Genomic DNA, 20,673 nt, shown 5'->3' on the forward strand with positions numbered 1-20,673 from the left:
TGAGTTAGATCTTCTTTTAAATCTTGTTTCCCTTTTGTTTCGGTTTTGGGTTGCGCGGGGCTTTACTATTTCTGTTTTGTGGATCGAAACCCTTGGGTTTCGATATCGAGGAATACAAGGGAGGTACTTCCTTTGGATTGGTTGATGATTTCTGATTATCCTAGGATGGGTATTGCAAACTCTGAACCGAAAAGATAGATCGATGTATTAATACACTGGTGTTTCCATCAAGTCTGATGATGCGATGCGGGAGCTGGCGGTAAATTTTTTAGGGACATATTTGATGTGCTTTTTCTTTGGAAATAAGTTTCAGTAGGGTTGAGGTTGGTTGGACACTTAATGTGTTAAGTTTTAGCAAGTTATCAAGTTAAATTGTTATATAACATTGAATGATGATAGATTGCAAGTACGAAATTTGAGGAATATTTTTGAGGATTCGAGTGCACACCTCACAGAGTGTAACGTCTAGCACATGATTTATTGGGAAATGGATTTCAAAGGTTGATTCGTTAAAATATTTGAAATATTTTCAACACGTAATTGTGCCCAGACATATCATGAACATGCATTTTAAATGTCACGAATAGGATTGCATTGAGCATAAAGTATGTTCACTAAATAAAGATAAATTAATAATTAATACATGCATAATAGTACATGCATCACGTGCATAGAAATGATTAGGGTTGGATGCAACTCTTTGGGGATGAGAGATGTCATCACCCTGGCGCACAATTATGTAAAATGGATTTTATCAATAAAGTGATTTGGAAAAAAAAAAATGTTTTGAAATAATCTCGCGAGTCCCTTTGGGGTAAATATATTTATAAAGTTGTGGAATTTCAAATGATTTTAAAACCGATACCGAAAGGTAGCTAGACAAATACTCTGTGATGATAGTGATGATTATTGGACGTTTACGTTGTGAGCGATTGGTCTGTAGAATCAGAATCTTGTAGTTATAAGAAAGAATGATTTTGAGGTTGCGCTCGAGGTATAGTTGCACCAAGTGCGGAATATGGTTAGATTCAGATTAGAAAGTGTTCGTGATAACTTTTGATTTGTGATTTTAGAGATTTGTGGATTAAGGATGTTGGTTATGCTCATGTGTATGTATACACTGTATTTCTTTTTAAAAAAAAAAAAAAAAAAAAAAGAGACCTTATCTTTTCAAAATGTAATTAGTCCAAATAATTTTGTATCGATATAAGGTATGTTTATAAACCGGAGATTTACATTGCTGATTTTACCTTTCTGATGAGAGGGAGAAATTTTGTCAAAATTGATTCAAAAGGGATAATAAATTTTTTCGCTTGAGCGATTTCTTCAATTTTGTTTTTGTTTGAAAAAAAAAAAAAAAATTTGAAGCGACTTAAAAATTTTGGGATGCTTGAAACATCAATGTGTATTTTGAATACGGAAAATTCGGCCACAGTGGTTTTTTTTTTTGTATAAATTATTAAAAAGTGTATTAGCAAGTTTGAAATAAAAAAAAAAACATAAATTTTTGTCAATTGAACTGTTTTATAGATTTGCAAATGTATTGGAAAGTAAGAGGAAATTTCGGATTTAAATGTGGAGGTCTTGAAATTTTTCAAGGGTTTGCAAAACCGATGATTTTTCAACGGTAAGGGTATTTTGATTTCGAACGAAAAGGAGGTGTAAGACGTAGAGTCTTTTAATCAAAGTGGAACTTCTTTTTGTGTATAAAATATTTGATATTAAAAGATTTTATACCCACAGGAGTTGGTTTTGAGCATAACTAACAATCTGATCGTATTGATCTCTCGTTGTATACGAGGCTGTAGTCAATTGATTGAATAATTTTGAGGATTTGAATTCGATTTTGTTATATGAGGTAGTTGATTTAAAAATCGAAATCGCGGTTAATAGGTTTCGACAACTAAAATAGGTTGATTGATTTTGTTATAGAGGGTATTATCGTAATAATGAATATCGTTGGGTCATTTGTTGAACCCTTGGTAAGGGTGACAAATTTTATGTTGTCAGATGCAGTCAATGTGCAGAGTAGTCATGGCGTTATGTTTCTGAGTGATTGGAAGAATCATTATGATGGATATTGTTTATAATTGATATAGAAATTTATTTTGTATTCATGAGAGATGTTCGCTTTTCTTTGAATTGCGTTACGAGTTTTTGTGTTGTGGATTCACAAGTTAATAGTATTATCGAGCTGGTACCAATCGTTAGGATTAGATGATTATTATCATGTTTGTTTTGGAACCGAAATATTTTCTGAAATTATTGGGTTTTGTTATCGGCCATTTTGAAGTAGAGATGCTATAAGTAAAAGGAAGTAAGGGTTTAGGAATGATAGATTTTATCAACTATATTGCAATGTTATTGTTTTGTTTGAGGCAAAAGAGTTTGGAGTTGTAGAGCTATAGTTGAGCTTAACGCTTAACCATGTATGATAATGAGGATTTTGTAATAGATGAGTTTCGAGCTGGCTTTGGAAACCACTCCGGTATAGAAAAATGGTGACTCTCAGTTGAATAAATTGTGTTATTATGAGTTGGAGCATCTACTGCTAGAAACAGGATTTGGTGCATAAGTGTGTTGTGATCGCTTATATTGCGAGCCAGTGTCGGTTATGCGATTGGAGATTGGATCTCAATTATCCTAGTATATTAGCCGAGTGTTGGGTAGTAGAGCTTGTTGTATCTTAGTTGAACTGCCCTAGAGTTATGTTATCGTTATGCCTAGTGGAAGTTGTGTTAGTACTTTGGTGACCTTTGAGTGTGTTCAGTTTTTGCAACTGAAGGTTTTGGATTGTTTTGAGGGACAACCTGTTAAATTTTGCTTACGCGCGTGCGTATGCCGTTGGTCATGGAATACCATCAACGACAGTGGGTTGGTTTCTTGGTTTTGATCTGTTATTTAATGACAGAGGTCGTGTGCAGTTTCGTTATATTTTGTTGTCCTAATTTACGATAGGTATCTTGTGGATGTGTTTTCTTATCGGCTTTGTACATTTTGTTTAACTGGATGTGTAACTTTATGTTATGTGGTATGTCGATAGTTTTATTTAAATTCGAGGACGAATTTTTAATTAGTTGGGGAGAATGTAATATCCCATATTTTTTTTATTATCTTATTTTATTTAATTTAAATTTTATGACGTATTATATTTTAAATTTGAATTTTTGGATAAAATTTTATAGATGAATATTTTTTTTGAGTGCATTTAAAATATTTTAACTCCAATTTACTTATATATAAATACACACACACGTGTTTTACCATTCATCTCATTGCCCTAATTCAATAACAAAACTCAGACTCCTCCTTTTTATTTTTCGGCGGAAAGTGGCATTGTCTTTATGCGATTATTATTTCCTTCCTCTGCAATTTGAAAAGAGGTAATCTATTATTTTTCATTATTTTATTCTAATACATTTGTTAGGAAAAAATTTCACCACCCATGTATTAGTCCATGTCATCAACGTAACTTTTCCATTTGTATAATTCTTGTCCATCATTGTTTCGTCTTTTTGTGATGCCATGGGTTAATGGAAAAATAATCTATTTCTTATGCTTTTTTTGAAGAATTAATCATTATTATATTAATTATTAATTTGGTAAATTCCATCATTTTTATCTTTTGAAATCTTGGTTGCGGCTTTTGTTTACTGTATTGTTAATGATAGGTTTGCTCTTATGTTGAAGATGACGAGGTGTCTTTGGCTTATTGGCTGCTTTGATTTTTTTTTTGGTTAAAGGTTTTTTTAGGTCATTGATTTATTTTGCTTTTAACATATTGATTCCTTAACTTATTTATTAACTGTTTTATAATTGATTTTTAATTTAAGTTACAAATTTAGTTTCGACTATTACTTCGACGATTTAATTGTTAATTATGATTTTAAATTACTTTGGGTACCATTATTTTAATTCTAGAATTAATATTAATCTTATTATAATTTAAATAATTTTTAATTAAATTATTTATTTGGACTATATTCAATAGGGAGTTGAATCTGTTTGTTAAATGAAAGAGATGGGTAAGTGACTAAAGTGGTATTTAGGTTTTTTTGGTTTAAATCAATAAAATTTTTAAGTTAAATTTTATCTACTGATTAATTGATTTTGATTTTAATTTGGGGAATTCATGTTAAATTAATAAGTTGACAGTTTGGTAATATTATTTTTAAATCTACAAAATAATATTTGAGTTATTAAAAATTCAATTAACAATTATTATTAATTATTATTTAATGGTTAATTAGAGATTTCGGGCTTAGCGTGCCAATGTGATTGAGTTTATATTTTTAAACTTTGGATTTCGTTATATAAAATTTGACAAATTGAAATCGACGATTATTTTATAATTTAAATTAATATAATTACTGGGGTAATTATATTTGATTTTAAATATCTTTTTGGTATGTCATTTTGGCTAAATTATAATTTAGCTCTTAAACGTTTTTAAAATTTGTCTGATTAAGTTTTTGGTTGTAACTTGGGTTACTTAGAATTGAAGTTATTGAGTTCCGCTTTTAAAATGGATTAATATTTTGTTAAATTGTTTTATAAATATAAACTCGGGTTTATATTTGATAAACGTTTTGAGTCGGATTAGACTTGGGTCATCCGACAAGTGAGGTTAGCTTGGTAGTTATTGGTAACTCGGCAAACCCACTATTTGTAAATTATTTATTATTTAAAGTTATTAAATAATATTTATAAATTGGATTTTAAGCGAGAACTCAATAGACTTATATTAATTGGGTTTTATTACCTTTTTGATATATTTGTGTTACTTTGGATTGTTTATTACTACGTGTTAATTGTGCCAGTCTTATGTGGTGTCTAGTACTCTCTAGAGTTAGGGTCTGATTTTAATAATTATTTTATTGTCTAGACTCGTCTACTGTTCGTGCTTCAGAGGCGAATCAGAGTTAGTTGCTTGCCGGTATTTCACGTGGATTAGCAAGCAGTGAGTTTGTACTTACTATTTACCGCTTTATTAAGTAAATTGTTATTTTGATATTAAATATATATACTGTACGTATATTTCGAACTGTTTTTATATTATGGCTTCTAGTTGGAACATGCTACCTAATGGGCATCATTAGGACTGCGTGCGCACCGGTAATGATCTGGGAAAGGTAATTATGGTAATGTGGTAACTCGGTGTGAGCATAGCTCTCGGGACCAAGTAGAGTAACTCGGTGTAGCTCAGCTCTCGGGACTCTGGTATAAGTGTGGTCAGTGGTAACTCGGTGTAGCTCAGCTCTCGGGACCAGACCTGTTGGATTATGTTTATTATTTAGAATTGTGGATTAGGGTTCCAACTATTATTCGTAATATCGTTGTGAAGTGTTTTAAACGATTTTAAAGGTTTTCCACGTAATAAATGTAGATAGTGGTATAAACTCATCTCAGTATATCTGACCCCGTTGCTTTTCCCAATTTTTCCCAGGGTTATGATCTGAGAGAGTCTGGTGATCTCCGCATTTACTTTTCCTCGGAGGTTCCATTTATTTTAGTAGAACTATCAAACTATTTTATTCTTAGACTGCAGTAGTTGACTAGACGTCTTTATTATTATTACAGTTGTTTGTCGGATTGGTCTGACTAGTTATATTGCTCTGACATATTATATGATTTATTCAGATTATTTATGTTATGCCTATTTTTAGACTCAGAATTGGATAAGCTTGTTATGTTAATTAATGAATATTATAACTACTAGATTTATGCTGAAGTCTCGGTTGCCCCCGAGCATTGGTTTTCTGCAGGTTTAATTAATTTGTATGTTATAAGTAAGGCTAGCTACGGGTGTTGGTACTACATTACCCATGCCCTAGCGCCGGTCACGATTCATGAAAATGGGTCGTGACATCCAAACTCAGCCCCGTGGTAAGTGTTCTTAACCATTTTCATTTCAGAATTTTAGCTTTGAACATACTTCGGTTTTCTGATCCGTGTGTGTTCGTTTCTAGATCGAAACTGAAACCGTTTGATCTCAGGCGTTCTAGACTCGTTTACCTTCGATTCAATTCGTTCGCTTCGCTTAACGGTACGCCGTTGATCTCGTTCTTTTGCCGTTCGGTTTATCGCTTTGGTTTTGTTAAAATTCTGTTCTTGATTTGTTGGTTGCTGCCGTTGTGTTCCTTCACGCATTAGGCTTAGGTTTTGTTTCTTCTTCATGGTTTGGCATCCTTGTTAATGGGTTAATTAGATTTTGGTTGAATTATGTCATGCCATGATCTTGAGTTTTGCCGAATGATTCTTGTTAGTTCTTGTGATTTTGTTGTGTTTAATTGTTGAGTTATAGAATGAAGGTGGTATGATTGGATTGGGAATGTTGGATTCGTGTTCAGTGTTTAAGTTGTTAGTTATATAGTGAATGAGATTTAGTTCGGTTTTGATTATTTCAAATGGGAAATGGCGGCAGGAACATGGCTCTGTTCTTTTTTCTCTTAGTTGAAGATGATGGTATAAATGCCATGTTAAGTCACCATCTTATTTGGCTTGATATTATTAAGTCCTTTAGGTTTATTTTATTTGATAATAACTTAAATTTCATTATAACTTACAATTGATTTATTGTAAACGATATTTTTATAATCTAAGTTAATATATTTACTCGGGAAATTATATTTGCCTTCAAATGTCGTTTTGTCAAAAAATGGCTAAATTACAATTTAGTCCCTAAATGTTTTTAAAACTTATTTACTTAAGTTTTTGATTGGTAACGTTATATTTAGTATTAATTATAAACAGAAGTAATTAATTTGATTTCGGATATCAAATTGACTAAAGTACAGTTTAGTCCCTAATTGGCTAAAGTGCAATTTAGTCCCTAAACTTTTATAAACTTATAATGGTTAGATTTTTGGGGTGTAACTTGGATTACTTGAAATTGAAGTTATTGAGTTCCGCATTTAAAATGGATTATTATTTTGTTAAATTGTTTTATAAATATAAACTTGGGTTTATATTTGATAAACGTTTTGAATCGGGTTAGACTTGGGTCGCCCGACAAGTGAGGTTAGCTTGGTAGTTTGTGATAACTCGGCTAACCCACAATTTGGAAATTATTTAGTATTTAAAGTTATTAAATAATATTTATAAATTGGATTTTAAGCGGGAACTCAATAGACTTATATTAATTGGGCTTTATTACTTTTTGGTTATATTTGTGTTACTTTGGATTGTTTATTTACTACGTGTTAATTGTGCTAGTCTTATGTGGTGTCTAGTACTCTTTAGAGTTAGGGTCTGATTTTAATAATTATTTTATTTGTCTAGACTCGTCTACTGTTCGTGCTTCAGAGGCGAACCAGAGTTAGTTGCTTGCCGGTATTTCACGCGGATTAGCAAGCTGTGAGTTTATATTTACTATTTACCGCTTTATTAAGTAAATTGTTATTTTAATATTAAATATATATACTGTACGTATATTTCGAACTGTTTTTATATTATGGTTCTTAGTTGGAACATGCTACCTAATGGGCGTCATTAGGACTGCGTGCGCACCGGTATTGATCTGGGTAAGGTATATATGGTAATGTGGTAACTCGGTGTGAGCATAGCTCTCGGGACCAGGTAGAGTAACTCGGTGTAGCTCAGCTCTCGGGACTCTGGTATAAGTGGGGTCAGTGGTAACTCGGTGTAGCTCAGCTCTCGGGACCAGACCTATTGGATTATGATTATTATTTAGAATTGTGGATTAGGGTTCCAACTATTAACTGTAATATCGTTATTAAATGTTTTAAACGTTTTAAAGGTTTTCCACTTAATAAATGTAAATAGTGGTATGAACTCATCTCAGTATATCTGACCCCGTTGTTTTCCCAATTTTTCCCAGGGTTATGATCTGAGAGAGTCTGGTGATCTCCGCATTTACTTTTCCTCGGAGGTTCCCTTTTATTTTAGTAAAACAGTGAAACTATTTTATTCTTAGACCGCAGTAGTAACTAGACGTCTTTGTTATTATTATATATTTTGTCGGATTGGTTCGACTGGTTATATTGCTTTGGCATGTTATATTGGTTATGATAAATCTATTTTAGACTCAGAATTGAATAAGCATGTTATATTAACTGTTGATTATTATAACTGCTAGTTTAGGCTGAAGTCTCGGTTGCCCCCGAGCATTGGTTTTCTGCAGGTTTATGCGTTTATGAATTAATTGAAAGGCTAGCTACGGGTTTCGGTACTACATTACCCATACCCTAGCGCCGGTCGCGATTCATGAAAATGGGTCGTGACAAACTTGGTATCAGAGCTTTGGTTTCAAAACCAAGGCCATTGCTTGCTATGTGTTTACTCTGTTAAGTATGGTTGTGTCTTAGGAACTACTGCGGATATAGGATTCTGTCATGTCTTTAAAACCGTCATCTTTTGATTTTAAAATATTCTGCCTACACCAATAGGATTGCGTCGAGTCAGTCATTATTTGTTGATTTGATGCTGTTAATTGTTAATGCTATTTCACTTGGGTGAGTATTTTGTTGCTGTTGATTTCTCGGGAAATCCTAATTATTAACTGTTTTGCTTCATACTTGGGTATGAATTATGTGTTATTTAAATTGTTGTTGTTCAATCTTAGGATATGGACAACGTTGTTCGTACTCGTGCTCGTGCTGCGGCAGAGCAAGACGTTGTGGCTGATGATGCGATTTCCATGGAAGTCGATCAGAACGTACCACCAGTTCCGGCCAATGCTGGACGTGGTAGAGGTAGAGGTGCTGGCAGAGGTAGAGGTAGAGGCAGAGGAGCTGGTGCTGGTAGAGGTGGAGCTGGAGGACGTGGTGCAGCAGGTGTTCAGGCACCGGATGTGCAGCAGGCACCGAACGTGCAGCAGGCACCAGGGGTGCAGCAGGCACCAAATATGCAAGCGTTCGACTTCACTACTTTCTTGGCTGGCGTTGTCGAGATGCAGAACAATCAGGCTCTACTGCAGAATCAGTGTAATTTACTGGGTCAGTTAGCGCAGCAACAGCAACCTCAGGTTGGTGCTGTAGCTGGTATTGGTGGACTTGCTGGTGTCGGTCATGTTCCGACGGACAGAGAGTTGGTGATGATCTACTTGAAGTTGAATCCGACTTCTTTTGATGGTACTGGTGATGCTCTTGACTTTTTGGAGGAATTTGAGTACAACAGTCAGAGGATTCAAGCGTCTGATCGTCAATCAGTGATGCTTGTGGAAATGTCGCTGAAGGGTCCAGCTAAGGATTGGTATCGCGATAACATCAGGCCAGTTATGGATACTTTGCCTTGGGCTGATTTTGTGATCAGGTTCAGAGGTTACTATCTACCCTTCTCTGTTACTGAGAGTTTCAGAGAAAAGTTGCTCACTTTGAAGAAGGGGGATAGATCGGTGACAGACTACACTACTGAGTTTGTACGTTTGGGGCGGTTTGCTACAGATCTGCAGGGTGATCAAGAGCGAGTGAACGACCGTTATATCAGGGGTTTAGGCTCGGAGTTTCTCCCTTTGCTGATAGGGACAAACATGGAGTTTGCCCGGTTAGTGGATAGTGCGCGGCGGATGGAGAATTCGATGGTTCAGTTTGGAACGATCTCTGACCCTTTCCAGAATCAAAAGGGAAAGAGTGACCTTCCTAGTGGGGGGCAGCAGGCCCCAGTGCAGCATAGTAGTGGGAATTACTACAGTGGCTCTTCTCAGGCCAACAGGGGGAGTCGACGGACTCACAACAAAGGGAGGCATAGTGCCAGGAGTGCTCCGTACAGTTCTAGTAGCAGTGGGAGCAACCGTGGTTCAGGACGCGGGTACAGTGGTGGATCGAACATTCCGTTCTGCCAGAATTGCAGACGTAGGCATTATGGTCAGTGCCAGTTAGCTCCTGGAGGTTGTTTCACTTGTGGCCAGCCGGGTCATTTTTCTAGGGAGTGTCCGACATCTGGGCAGCAGATGTCTAACTCCAGTGTGGCGCAGTCATCTTATCAGCAGCAGAGACCTGCGTTTACACAGTCTGTAGGGTACTCTCAACCTGCAGCATCTTTTGGTGGCCAGCGGGGCCGTGGTTCTGGTGGCAGAGGTTTTGGTGGCCGTGGTAACGGCGGTAGAGGTTCCAACGGTTATGGTACTGGACAGAGTTCGCAGCAGCAGCCGCAGGGTCAGGCCAGAGTATTCGCACTTACTCCTCAGGATGCGCGTGCATCAAACGCTGTGGTGCAAGGTACCATCCCGATTTCTTTTACTGATGCTTTGGTATTATTTGATGCGGGTGCGACCCATTCGTTTGTTTCTACTTGTTTTGCTGGGAAATTGGGTAGAGCACCATCTGTTTTGAGTGAACCTCTAGCTGTGTCTACACCTATGTCTGAAGGTGTAGTAGTGGACGTCGTTTATCCTTCTTGTCCTGTGGTTATTCAGGGTAGAGAATTATGTGCTGATTTGATTGTACTTGACGTTCTTTCTTTTGATGTTATCTTGGGGATGGACTGGTTGTCACGCCATTATGCTTCTATTGACTGTCGAGGGAAGTCAGTCGAGTTCAGGATTCCAGGTGGTCTACCTTTTTCCTTTCAGGGAGAAAAGGCAGAGACACCTAAGAATCTGATTTCCGCCATCAAGGCGAAGCGGATGTTAGGCAAGGGTTGCCAGGGTTTTCTTGCTGTGGTTCGTGATTTGGAGACTAGTAGTGGTGATGTGCATAGTGTTCCGATAGTGAATGAGTTCACTGATGTGTTTCCAGAGGAATTGCCTGGATTACCACCTGATCGTGATATTGAGTTTTGCATTGATGTGGTTTCTGGTACAGCTCCGATTTCGATACCGCCGTATCGGATGGCTCCTGCAGAGCTGAAGGAGTTGAAGGACCAGTTACAAGAGTTGTTGGATAGCGGGTTCATCAGACCGAGTACTTCTCCGTGGGGTGCTCCAATTCTGTTTGTAAAGAAGAAAGACGGTTCCTTTCGGCTCTGTATCGACTACAGACAGTTGAATAAGGCTACTGTCAAGAACAGATATCCTCTTCCTCGCATCGATGATCTGTTTGACCAGTTGCAGGGTGCGAAGTGTTTTTCCAAGATTGATTTGAGGTCTGGGTATCATCAGCTACGGATCCGTGATGCAGATGTGCCTAAGACTGCTTTTCAGACTCGTTATGGACATTTTGAGTTTCTGGTTATGTCCTTTGGTCTGACGAACGCACCAGCAGCGTTTATGGATATGATGAACCGAGTGTTCAAGCCGTTTTTGGATCAATTTGTTATCGTCTTCATTGATGACATTTTGATCTATTCTCGGAGTGAGGAGGAGCATGCTTATCATTTGAGGACTATACTACAGACGTTGCGTGAGCATCAGTTGTATGCTAAGTTCTCAAAATGTGAGTTCTGGTTGGATCAGGTTACCTTTCTAGGACACGTGGTGTCGAAAGATGGGATCAAGGTTGATCCGAAGAAGATTGAGGCGGTCATGGATTGGCAGAGGCCAAGGTCAGTTACCGAGATCAGAAGTTTTCTGGGTTTAGCTGGCTACTATCGTCGGTTCGTGCAAGATTTCTCCAGAATATCTGCACCTTTGACTAAACTGACACAGAAGGGTGTCAAGTTTGAGTGGACTGACAAGTACGAGGCGAGCTTTGAGAAGCTCAAGGAGATTTTGACTACAGCTCCGGTTTTGGCATTGCCTTCTGGTATTGACGGTTTCACAGTGTATTGTGATGCGTCTCGGATTGGTTTGGGTTGCGTTCTGATGCAACATGGACAGGTGATTGCCTATGCTTCCAGACAGTTGAAGAAGCATGAGGTGAATTACCCTACTCATGATTTAGAGTTGGCAGCTGTAGTTTTTGCGCTGAAAATCTGGAGACATTATCTGTATGGTGCTACTTGTGAGATTTTCACTGATCATAAGAGTCTGAAGTATATCTTCGATCAGAGAGAATTGAACTTGAGACAGAGGAGGTGGTTAGAGTTGCTGAAAGACTACGACTGTACTATTCAGTACCATCCTGGTAAGGCTAATGTGGTAGCCGATGCGTTGAGTCGCAAGTCTTCAGGCAGTTTGGCTCATATTTCTGGGATTGGGCGTAGGCCCATGGTTAGAGAGTGGCACAGTTTGATAGCTTCAGGCTATGGATTTCAGATTTCTCAGACTGGTTGTTTGTTAGCACAGTTGCAAGTGCAACCCGTTTTGATTGATCGGATCAAAGCTTTACAAGCTGAGGATTCACAGTTGAAACGGATTATTGAGGAGGTTCAGCAGGATGGAAATCCTGAATTTACTTTTGTGGATGGTGTTCTGAGACATGGTTCGAGATTGTGTGTTCCGGATTCAGATGGTTTGAGGGACCAGATTCTGGAAGAAGCGCACAAGTCTGCTTATAGTGTTCATCCGGGTTCTACTAAGATGTACCATGATCTTAAGGGTACCTACTGGTGGAGCGGGATGAAGAAGGATGTCGCTGAGTATGTTTCTAAGTGTCTGACGTGCCAGCAGGTGAAGCTGGAGCATCAGAGACCTTTTGGCTATCTGCAGCCACTACCTATTCCAGAGTGGAAGTGGGAGCGGATTGCTATGGATTTTGTGGTTGGGTTACCACGTACTCGACAGGGATACGATTCCATCTGGGTTATAGTTGACCGTATGACTAAGTCAGCTCATTTCCTTCCGATAAAGGTTTCGTATACTGCTTCGAGGTTGGCTCAGTTGTACATCGACAGGATTGTCAGTTTGCATGGTGTACCGGTTTCCATTGTTTCAGACAGAGGTTCTGTGTTTACTTCGAGGTTTTGGAAAGCGTTACAGGAATCCTTGGGTTCTCGGTTGGATTTCAGTACAGCTTTTCATCCTCAGACTGACGGTCAGTCTGAGAGGACTATTCAGACGTTGGAGGATATGCTCAGGATGTGTGTTCTCGATTTTCAGGGTAGCTGGGATACTCATTTGCCGTTGATTGAGTTTTCCTATAACAACAGTTATCATGCGAGTATCGAGATGGCGCCGTATGAGGCTTTGTACGGGCGCAAGTGTAGATCTCCTATCTGTTGGGAGGAGGTCGGGGAGCGTAAACTCTCGGGAGCGGAAATTATTCAGATTACCTCTGAGAAGGTACCGTTGATTAAGCGGAGGTTAGAGACTGCTTTTAGTCGGCATAAGAGTTATGCTGATCCGAAGAGGAAAGACATTGAGTTCCAGGTTGGTGATTTCGTATTTCTTCGGGTTTCGCCTATGAAAGGCGTGGTTCGTTTTGGTGTCAAGGGAAAGTTGGCACCGAGGTATATTGGTCCTTATGAGATTTCGGAGAGGATTGGAGCTGTGGCTTATCGTCTGGTTCTACCGCCAGACATGTCGTTAGTACATCCGGTGTTTCACGTTTCTATGTTGAGAAAGTGCATTTCTGATCCTTCGCACGTGATTGTGCCTCAGAGTGTTGAGATTGACCAGGAGCTGTCCTATGAGGAGCAGCCAGTTGAGATTGTTGATACGCAAGTGCGTAAACTGCGGAACAAGGAGATTCCGATGGTTAAAGTTCTCTGGCGCAATCATTCTGTAGAGGAGTGTACTTGGGAGACCGAGTTGGATATGCGGAATCGCTATCCTTTTCTTTTTCCGTGAGGTACGATATCTTGATTTCTGTGACTTTTACGATTTTTACTGTGTTACGTGTTGTTCTGATGTGATTTGCTTGTCGTGATAAATTCGAGGACGAATTTTTAATTAGTTGGGGAGAATGTAATATCCCGTAAAATTTTAAATTTATTTTGGTTAATTTCCGACGTGGTTCCGAATGTGTTTTGAGGGGTATTTGAAGTTTCGTAAATTAATTGTGGTTCGATTCATTTTCGGTTCGGTTTTAAAAAAAAAAAATATAAACTTCTTCCTTGGGTCTTGGTTCAACCAAATGGTTGAACCAAGGAATTAAACCAGGTCTCGTAAGAGACCTGATGTTTTCCCGTACGGTCTCGTACGGGACTGTGCCTGTCCCGTACGGGACTGTGCAAATTTTGCACTGGTCTCGTACGAGACCAGGCTGTCCCGAACGAGAACTCAGCATTTTTGCTGAGTCTCGTTCGAGACTGGTAACGGCAGTTAGGAGGCTTAATTTCTGCCGTTACCATTCTGATTTCTTTCCCTTTTTAGCTGATTTGATTCCTCATTTTCCTTCTCTACATATTCAGCTAGCCCTAGCCACCATCCTTCTCTTTTCCCTTCATGATTTTCACCTCCAAAATCTGCTCCAAACTCAGCCCCGTGGTAAGTGTTCTTAACCATTTTCATTTCAGAATTTTAGCTTTGAACATACTTCGGTTTTCTGATCCGTGTGTGTTCGTTTCTAGATCGAAACTGAAACCGTTTGATCTCAGGCGTTCTAGACTCGTTTACCTTCGATTCAATTCGTTCGCTTCGCTTAACGGTACGCCGTTGATCTCGTTCTTTTGCCGTTCGGTTTATCGCTTTGGTTTTGTTAAAATTCTGTTCTTGATTTGTTGGTTGCTGCCGTTGTGTTCCTTCACGCATTAGGCTTAGGTTTTGTTTCTTCTTCATGGTTTGGCATCCTTGTTAATGGGTTAATTAGATTTTGGTTGAATTATGTCATGCCATGATCTTGAGTTTTGCCGAATGATTCTTGTTAGTTCTTGTGATTTGGTTGTGTTTAATTGTTGAGTTATAGAATGAAGGTGGTATGATTGGATTGGGAATGTTGGATTCGTGTTCAGTGTTTAAGTTGTTAGTTATATAGTGAATGAGATTTAGTTCGGTTTTGATTATTTCAAATGGGAAATGGCGGCAGGAACATGGCTCTGTTCTTTTTTCTCTTAGTTGAAGATGATGGTATAAATGCCATGTTAAGTCACCATCTTATTTGGCTTGATATTATTAAGTCCTTTAGGTTTATTTTATTTGATAATAACTTAAATTTCATTATAACTTACAATTGATTTATTGTAAACGATATTTTTATAATCTAAGTTAATATATTTACTCGGGAAATTATATTTGCCTTCAAATGTCGTTTTGTCAAAAAATGGCTAAATTACAATTTAGTCCCTAAATGTTTTTAAAACTTATTTACTTAAGTTTTTGATTGGTAACGTTATATTTAGTATTAATTATAAACAGAAGTAATTAATTTGATTTCGGATATCAAATTGACTAAAGTACAGTTTAGTCCCTAATTGGCTAAAGTGCAATTTAGTCCCTAAACTTTTATAAACTTATAATGGTTATATTTTTGGGGTGTAACTTGGATTACTTGAAATTGAAGTTATTGAGTTCCGCATTTAAAATGGATTATTATTTTGTTAAATTGTTTTATAAATATAAACTTGGGTTTATATTTGATAAACGTTTTGAATCGGGTTAGACTTGGGTCGCCCGACAAGTGAGGTTAGCTTGGTAGTTTGTGATAACTCGGCTAACCCACAATTTGGAAATTATTTAGTATTTAAAGTTATTAAATAATATTTATAAATTGGATTTTAAGCGGGAACTCAATAGACTTATATTAATTGGGCTTTATTACTTTTTGGTTATATTTGTGTTACTTTGGATTGTTTATTTACTACGTGTTAATTGTGCTAGTCTTATGTGGTGTCTAGTACTCTTTAGAGTTAGGGTCTGATTTTAATAATTATTTTATTTGTCTAGACTCGTCTACTGTTCGTGCTTCAGAGGCGAACCAGAGTTAGTTGCTTGCCGGTATTTCACGCGGATTAGCAAGCTGTGAGTTTATATTTACTATTTACCGCTTTATTAAGTAAATTGTTATTTTAATATTAAATATATATACTGTACGTATATTTCGAACTGTTTTTATATTATGGTTCTTAGTTGGAACATGCTACCTAATGGGCGTCATTAGGACTGCGTGCGCACCGGTATTGATCTGGGTAAGGTATATATGGTAATGTGGTAACTCGGTGTGAGCATAGCTCTCGGGACCAGGTAGAGTAACTCGGTGTAGCTCAGCTCTCGGGACTCTGGTATAAGTGGGGTCAGTGGTAACTCGGTGTAGCTCAGCTCTCGGGACCAGACCTATTGGATTATGATTATTATTTAGAATTGTGGATTAGGGTTCCAACTATTAACTGTAATATCGTTATTAAATGTTTTAAACGTTTTAAAGGTTTTCCACTTAATAAATGTAAATAGTGGTATGAACTCATCTCAGTATATCTGACCCCGTTGTTTTCCCAATTTTTCCCAGGGTTATGATCTGAGAGAGTCTGGTGATCTCCGCATTTACTTTTCCTCGGAGGTTCCCTTTTATTTTAGTAAAACAGTGAAACTATTTTATTCTTAGACCGCAGTAGTAACTAGACGTCTTTGTTATTATTATATATTTTGTCGGATTGGTTCGACTGGTTATATTGCTTTGGCATGTTATATTGGTTATGATAAATCTATTTTAGACTCAGAATTGAATAAGCATGTTATATTAACTGTTGATTATTATAACTGCTAGTTTAGGCTGAAGTCTCGGTTGCCCCCGAGCATTGGTTTTCTGCAGGTTTATGCGTTTATGAATTAATTGAAAGGCTAGCTACGGGTTTCGGTACTACATTACCCATACCCTAGCGCCGGTCGCGATTCATGAAAATGGGTCGTGACAGTGTGTTACATCGGTTGGCTTCGCTATCGATGTCAGTTTATGTGTGTGTGTGTGTTACATCGGTTGGCTTCGCTATCGATGTCAGTTTATGTGTGTGTTACATCGGTTGGCTGTGCTATCGATGTCAGGCGATTAGGAAAGATCGGTTGGCTGTGCTATCGGTCTCGGGCGATTAGGAAAAATCGGTTGGCTGTGCTATCGGTCTAAGGCGATTAGGAAAGATTGGTTGGCTGTGCTATCGGTCTCAGGTGAATATGGTTGATCGGTTGGCTGTGCTATCGGTCCCATAATATTGTGTGTGTGTGTGTTAGATCGGTTGGCTGTACTATCGGTCTCAGGTGAATATGGTTGATCGGTTGGCTGTGCTATCGGTCCCATAATATTGTGTGTGTGTGTATGTGTGTGTGTTAGATCGGTTGGCTGTGCTATCGGTGTCAGGTGAATATGGTTGATCGGTTGACTGTGCTATCGGTCCCATAATATTGTGTGTGTGTGTATTAGATCGGTTGGTTGTGCTATCGGTCTCAGGTGAATATGGTTGATCGGTTGGCTGTGCCATCGGTCCCATAATATTGTGTGTGTATCACATCGGTTGGTTGTGCTATCGATATTAGGATTGTATATTACATCGGTTGGCTGTGCTATCGATATTAGTTTATTTGTGTGTGTTACATCGGTTGGCTGTGCTATCGATGTCAGGTGAATATGGTTGATCGGTTGGCTATGTTATCGATCCCATAGTAATATGTGTGTATATCACACCTGTTAGTTTTGCCATCAATGATAGATGGATGGAATTGAGAAATGTGTTTTCGATTTAAAAGTCAAGGCGAATGGTTGACTTTTATTGATATGGAATGACTTGTCAAAATATGCTATGTGTGAGCTCAGGCCTCAATGGTTTTTAAAATGTTTTCAAAGGTTTTCGAAAATACATAAAGTTATTTTATAATACAAAACGTTTTTCACTTTATGTAATATTTATTTGTAACAGCATGAACTCACTCAGTTTTATACTGACCCACTCCTCCCAACATTTTCAGGGAAAGCTGGTCCGATTTTGAAGGAGGCTTTCGAATATTTATTTCTTGGAAGTCTATTTTGGTAAAAGACTGTATAGAAGGTTTTAAATTATAGTTGTCCGCAGTAGATTAATATAGTCTTATTGTATTCAAACGTTTTATAGCGCATTTAAACTCTGATGTTTTGCCTCATAAGTTATTTAATAAATATTTCATACATGTCTATTTTCAAAGCGAAAAATTTATAGTGTTTTTTTAGGCTTGCTACGGGTTTCGGAGCAACCACTCTCATTCCCTAGCGCCGGTCTCGACTCGAGATTTCGGGTCGTGACACTATATTTCGTACGAGCAGGAAGTTGCTGGGCTTTCTCAGCCGTTGGAGCAACAGAAAGACTTCATAAGATAGAAACAAGACACTTAGAATCCCTATCCGTAAAAGAGCTTGTAGAATTGCGACATTAAAAGCGAAGACAAAGGTTGCGAAGGCGGTTTGATGGAGGATGCTTACAAGTTTATTATAAATAATCGTGGTATCACTATCGAACTGAAATACCCTTATAAAGGAACCGACGAGAAGTGTGACCCTAAAAAGGTAACTTCTAGGATAGTTAAAATCACCGGGTACCAAAAAGTTCCGACCAACAACGAGGAAAACTAATGAAGGCAGTGGCTAATCAGCCTGTCTCGGTCGCAATTGATGCTGGTGCAAAATCTTTTCAATTCTATAAAAGTGGAATTTACAGCGGAAGTTGTGGAAGTAATGTAAATCATGGAGTATTAGCAGTAGGATATGGAAGAACTAAAACTGAAATAAAGTATTGGCTTGTCAAGAATTCGTGGGGAACTAAATGGGGAGGGAAAGGATTCGTAAGGATGGAAAAAGAAGTAAAATCGGAGAACGGCCTTTGTGGTATAGCGACAGATTGCTCTTTATCCAGTAGCATAAACGATTACTATCACTTTCTTAGTAGGTAGTGTTTTTTTTTTGGTTTTCAGAAATATTTTTAGTTTGAGTTAAATAATATATGCCGATCGAGAATTAATTTTAGAAATAAAAATTATTACTGTGCTAATTGAAAATGTGATGGAGTTAGCCTTTGAATACAAAGATGTACTTTGTTGATACTCTTGATCAAATTATTTGAAGCACTTATAATTAGCGTTGACTTATTATTAGTACATTTCGTTTCATTCTAATTGAAAAAACAAATTATACTATTTGATAAAGAAGGTAACGAGTATGAGGTATTAAACTCGCGAACTTTCAAGTTGGAATCCAAAAACCTTATATTTCTCCAAACTTCTTTATAGTTTCTTTAAATTTAAAGTCATTAAATTATGGATCATGTAATAAAATGAAGTTTAATTTTTAATCTTCTTTAAGTGTGGTTAATGACAAACCAAATGCAGGTCTAGAGAAAGAATCGTCATTATTTATTAGTTCAATTCTCACGTGGAAGCCAACTAAAAAACGTTTATTCTGAAACCTGGGTGAACATGTCTTTTAAATCATTGTTTTTGTTACATTAATATATCAATATTTATACATCTAATCTCACTTATTTATAGTTTACTATATGGTACCACATAATAGAGTATTCAAAATCAAATTATGTTGGTGCACTTTATCTATACCTTTGATACCCATTCATGTGTCGATAATTTATTTTTTATATTTTAATATGCAACAATGTTACAAATGCGATTTTAAAATAAACTATTTTTTGTATATTTTTTTATATTTTGAATATAAAATATGTATATTTTGAATATAATTTAATTTAGTTTATTAAATTTAATACATAGTATCATATTTTAAAAATGATTTTTAGTGGATCATTTTTATATTGTTCGTATACGACATGTATAATTTTAATATACCATAATATACTGTAGATATATTTTATTTTTAGTTTAGTTTATAATGTCACATTTTTAATTAATAATTTTAAAGTAATTATTTTTAATATATATTTTTACACTTATAGAATGTAATAAAGATTTTTTAATAGGTTATAATATATATACAATGCCAAAATTCCAATATAGGGGCGATGTATTGGTAGACAATTCAACATCAATCCATGTATAATTAATTATTTTTTGTACACGTTATTTATATGTTTAGCATAAGATAGTATACACACTCTCTCTCTCAAACTTTTTTCCTCTCCCTTCTCTCTAAACAACTTCCTCTCTATTTCATCTCTTAAAGGGTGGGAGGAGGTGATTTTCCGATCTCAATCGGAAATCGCCTCCTCTCCGCCCATAAAAGTTTAATCTTTTATAAACTTAAGCCTTATTTTAATAAATTTATCCGTTTAATAGCTTTTTTAGTATGGATTTTAGTGTTTTTTTACTTGAAAGTTTATGTTTTTATGTTTTTATGGTGTGTGTTTTTAGATCTATCAAGAATCTCAAGTGATTGTTCAAGCTTCATAGTCAATTTTTTGTAGATCTAAATTTTTTGGATGGGTATTGTTCTAACTTTTTAGAACTTCATTGAAGATGAGGATCGGAAATACTTAGCTTCAACGGATCAAGCGGTTTGCCGGTCAAATCGGAAGGACAAATCGAAGACCCGCTCCAACGGAACTTCACTCTTAAGTTCATGTTCGGTCCTTTTATGCGGAATCGATGTTTAGATTTGCTTAATTTCGATTTATTTTTTGCTTGTATCTTGGGTTGTTTGTTAGTATTTTAGATCAAAATTGAAAGATCATATATTAACTTTGTTATATGACTTTCCAATGTAATTTACTCTTCATCAATGAATTCTATCTTTGGTAAAAAAAAAAAAAAAAAATAAGATAGTATACTTTTTGGTATAAATAATTCATACTTTTATCATATAATGTTGCTTCATATGATTTTTTTGGTATGTTTTTACCAATACGTTTCAAGTTTGGCCCAAAAATTGAAACAGCATTCTGTTAGTTTTAGTTCATGGTTTCTGTCAAGATCTGTATGATTTTCCAAATTAACTCCCCCAAAGGTTACCCTTCTAAATGAATAACTCAAGGCATATGCCTGTGATAATTTAAAGTCCCGAATAAATTAATAATCGATGTAACCCGAAGATAAAA

At 36.7% G+C, this 20,673-nt stretch overlaps 1 pseudogene; it reads left to right on the forward strand.

Annotated features, from left to right (window-relative positions):
• Nucleotides 1-18,562, forward strand: part of LOC126668227 (senescence-specific cysteine protease SAG39-like) — a 37,215-nt pseudogene extending 18,653 nt beyond the window's left edge.
• The last annotated feature ends 2,111 nt before the right edge of the window (nucleotides 18,563-20,673 follow it).

The sequence above is a fragment of the Mercurialis annua genome, linkage group LG2 (genome assembly GCF_937616625.2).
Source record: "Mercurialis annua linkage group LG2, ddMerAnnu1.2, whole genome shotgun sequence".
Classification (NCBI taxonomy): Eukaryota; Viridiplantae; Streptophyta; class Magnoliopsida; order Malpighiales; family Euphorbiaceae; genus Mercurialis; species Mercurialis annua.